The sequence below is a fragment of the Marmota marmota genome, unplaced genomic scaffold (assembly GCF_001458135.2).
Source record: "Marmota marmota marmota unplaced genomic scaffold, marMar, whole genome shotgun sequence".
Classification (NCBI taxonomy): Eukaryota; Metazoa; Chordata; class Mammalia; order Rodentia; family Sciuridae; genus Marmota; species Marmota marmota.
In genome coordinates this window covers 12,380,747-12,385,007 of record NW_026000249.1, presented here as the reverse complement: position 1 = coordinate 12,385,007, position 4,261 = coordinate 12,380,747, and the positions used below count along the sequence as shown (strand labels likewise).

General features: G+C 34.0%; 1 non-coding gene across 1 annotated transcript; it reads right to left on the bottom strand.

Annotated features, from left to right (window-relative positions):
• Window positions 1-2,196: 2,196 nt before the first annotated feature.
• LOC125614163 lies at window positions 2,197-2,303 on the bottom strand. The gene has a single exon (XR_007344806.1). It is a non-coding gene; the product is annotated as a U6 spliceosomal RNA (small nuclear RNA).
• Between the last annotated feature and the right edge of the window lie 1,958 nt (window positions 2,304-4,261).

Below are 4,261 nucleotides of genomic sequence, written 5' to 3'. Positions count from 1 at the left end.
CAACTGAGCTATATCCCTAGCCTATTGTTTAGTTTTTAGTAGGCATTTTTTTTTTTAGTTCTATGCGGTACTGAGTCGAACCCAGTGCCTCACACATGCCAGGCAAGTGCACTACCACTGAGCCCCAGCCCCAGCCCCCTAACCTATATTTTTAATATTAACTTCACTACTTCTTAGTAAAGAGAGTCTATTCCAATGAAATTCATCAATTTAATGTTTATTCTTATTCTATGCTTACTCACTTTTCTATACTCCCTCATCATGTTGTCAAAACTGGACCATCTCTGTTCTATTTTTTTTTAATTTTTTTGTAGTTGTAGATGGACACAATGCCTTTATTTTATTGTTTATTTTTGTGTGGTGCTGAGAATTGAACCCAGTGCCTCACATGTGCTAGGCAAACACTCTGCCACTGAGCTACATCCCCAGCCCTCTGTCCTATTTCTTATGTGAAACTCTTTGGGGGATTTCTTCTTAATTTCATTTTTATAGTCCTTACTACCAGGAATATTGTATGCATATGCTGCTTTGATCTCTCAAATTTTTATATGCACATTTCGTTTTCCTAATTAGTAAGTAAGGTCATTGAAACAAGACTGGAGGCTTGTCTTAGTCACTGTAGGCTAACTGGTGTAACAACTCCAAATTCTCTGAGGCTAAACTCAATAAATGTTCATTTCTTGTTCATGTTACGGTGCAACAAAGTAAGGAAGGGATAGGAGTTTTTTTTTTTAAATATTTATTTAGTTGTAGATGAATACAGAGTATCTTTATTTATTTTTATGTGGTGCTGAGGATCAAACCCAGTGCCTCCCACATGTGAGGCAAGCACTTTACCACTGAGCTAGAGCCCCATCCCTGAGATAGGAGGTATTTATCAAGTCGTTTTTAATATATATTTAATGATTTGGAAGGTATGTTTTAATTATACTATTGGTTGACATTAAGGAATTGTTTTAGTTTGCAAAATTTACATTAAAATGCAAAATACATGTATTTTTACTTTAAGTAAGATTTTTAAACATTAAGTAAAATTAGCTTGAAAAAGAAGATTCTTTTCCATCACAATTCCTAATCCTCAGGTGTACCCATTAACAGTTTGATTTGTATGTGTTTTAGTCAAATTTTTCACTGCCATGACCAAAAGACCTGACAAGAATATTTAGAAGAGGAAAAGTTTATTTTGGGACTCATGGTTTCAAATGTCTTAGTCCATAGACTGCCAACTCCATTCTTTGGAACCCAAGGTGAGGCAGGATATCATGGTGGAAGATTGTGGCAGATGAAAGCAGCTCAGGACATCACATGAGGAAACAGAGAGAGAGAGACTCTACTCACCAGGGACAAAATCTATACCCCAAAGGCATGCTCCCAATGATTTACCTTCTCCAGCCACAACCTACCTGCTTTTAGTTACCCATCAGTTAATCCCTATCAGAGAATTAATTCACTGATTGGATTAAGGTTCTCCTAATGTGATCATTTCATCTCTAAACCTCCTGCATTGTCTTACACATGAGTTTTTGGGAGACATCTCATATTTACACTATAAAAGTATGTCTTTAGAAGTTTTCAGTATTTAAACAAATATGCAGACATTTGTATATACAGAAGAAGGATTTGTAATACAAGGGGGAGAAATGAATGACAGTAGAGGGGGTAGAGAGAGAAGAGGGGAGGGGAGGGGAGGGGAGGGGGATAGTAGAGGATAGGAAAGGCAGCAGAACACAACAGACACTAGTATGGCAATATGTAAATCGATGGATGTGTAACTGATGTAATTCTGCAATCTGTATACGGGGTAAAAATGGGAGTTCATAACCCACTTGAATCAAAGTGTGAAATATGATATATCAAGAAATTTGTAATGTTTTGAACAACCAACAATAAAAAATTAAAAACAAACAAACAAACAAAAAAACCAGTATATGACACACACACACACACACACACAAAAAGAAGGATTTGTTTCAATAGGTTTGTAATGTATATATTTTTCTTCAACAGGCTAACCTACATATATTGTTGGCATTTTTATACATTCCTCAAAAATGCTGCAAAGTATTCTATCATCTATATATTGTAATTGATTTAAACTGTATCCTATTAATAATAATTTAGATCAAAGCATTGACTTTTAAAATTAATGTTATTAGGATAATTATCTACCAATTTGGAAAGTATAAAGTTAAATCTATTTTTATGGAATGCTTCATGAATTTCTGTGTCATCCTTGTGCAGTGGCCATGCTAATCTTCTCTGTATCACTCCAATTTTAGTGTATGTGCTGCTGAAGAAAGCACAAAGTTAAGTTTTTTTAAAAAAAATTTTCAGTTGTAGCTGGTCACAATGTCTTTATTATTTTTTGTTTATTTTTATATGGTGCTGAGAATTGAACTCAGGGCTACAACCCCAGCCCCACAAAGTTAAGTCTTTATAACAATAAATTCCAGATAGATTGAAGATTTAAAAAGTAAAGGTACTTATAGATAACTTGAGGGAATATTTCCATTAATTTATAGAAAGGAGAATTTGCAAGAATTTAGACACCAAAGTTTAAAGAATAAACTGACTTGATTTCATGTAAATTAAAATATTCTGAATTAGAAAACCACTATAAATTATATAAAAGGGTTTATAATCTGGGAGTGGACTTAGCATTTTGTGTGATAGACAATTTATGGATCATCTAGCAGAAGTGCACATGAGTGTGGTATGGCATTTTTAGCATATAATGCTCTTGAATGTATGTAACATCTCATGTTGGTAGCTCATATAACCTGGGCTGGCTTGTTACATCATGACCAACTCCAGACACAAACTATTTGCACATATGTCACTGTTTGTGGAGCCCAAATATATATATATATATACACACACACCAATATAACACACCCAACTGTCCCCTCACTTTCAAGTTTAACAGTTTAAAATATACCCGCAAAATTGGGGAAGGCAAACTTCCATTGAGTTGTTTTTAGTTGTTAATACTTGAGTTTGGCTTGATTACTGAGAGTAGCTAGTGAAGATTTTGATTTTAAGAAAATGAGACATAAAATGAGTAAGTTCTGAAGAGAGTCTTCAGAAAATAAATGATCAGAGTTTCATCCCAGAGAAAGTCAACTTGAATGGGGCATTAGGTTGAAGAATCTTGAGGAATGTCATAAGATATGTTTCTTCAAAGTAGCTAAAATGTTGAAATAAGCACTAAATTCCTAAACAAAATTCACTTGTTCCATAGTTATTTCTGGAGTGGGTATTGCATTCCTTGACAAAAGTACAGTTGCATTATTTCAAGAAACATTTGAAATAAAGTCAGATTCTGATTTTCTTGACTATAAAATAAAATGTTTGAAAAAAATTTTAGAAATTGCAAAGTGATAGTGCTTCATTTTATAAATTATGTGATGTAATATCAATGCTATGTATTAAAAAGTGCTGTGTACTTTAAATGCCTGAATGCTTACAAGCCCAGGACCAAATTAATCCTTTTAAGGTATTTGGATGTATATATAGATATAGATATAGATAGATGTATAAAGAAATAATCTTTTCAATATTTATTCCAAGGATTTATTCCAAGCATGATTAATGTCTTGGAATTATCTGTAACTAATTATGCTACTTAGCAGTTTGAATGTCCCGTTGGTATGAAATCATTGGAACTGTAATAGCATGGCACACATCAGAATGCCCTGATTTATTATCTGTCACTGATAAGTTTAGATTCACACCATCTGGGATGATTAGTGATTATTTACTATCCCAGGAGGAAGCTGGTGAGGATGTCCTTTGTGTGGAAATAGATTACACTGGAGATTCACAGGGTTGGTTCCCTGACTACCTCTATGGATATGAGTATATTTCTCTCACAGCTTGACAGAACTTTATTTATAAAGGTGTAAGCAAACATTCTTACTTTTGCCTTAGGGAAGAATCTTTTTTGGTCTCAGCAATTTACATGCTTGGTTTTCGACTTGACAGAGCAGTGATTTATAACTCCTTCTTTTTCCACTGGCTAATTTCATGCTAGACTTGAGGCAGGTGGAATGAACTTTCACTTTAGTTTTAGGAGAATGGGCATATGGTATGGATTCCAAGTTTTTAACAGGTTTTAGTGGCATTGGATTGCATTAAAAGTAAACCACCTGTACAGTTTAGTATTTGGGAATTCATCTATATCATAGAGGTGGCAGGTGTCCAACATTTGTCTTTAAAGCATGTGTTTTGTGGTTGTATTTTAAATGGAAATAAGGGTTCT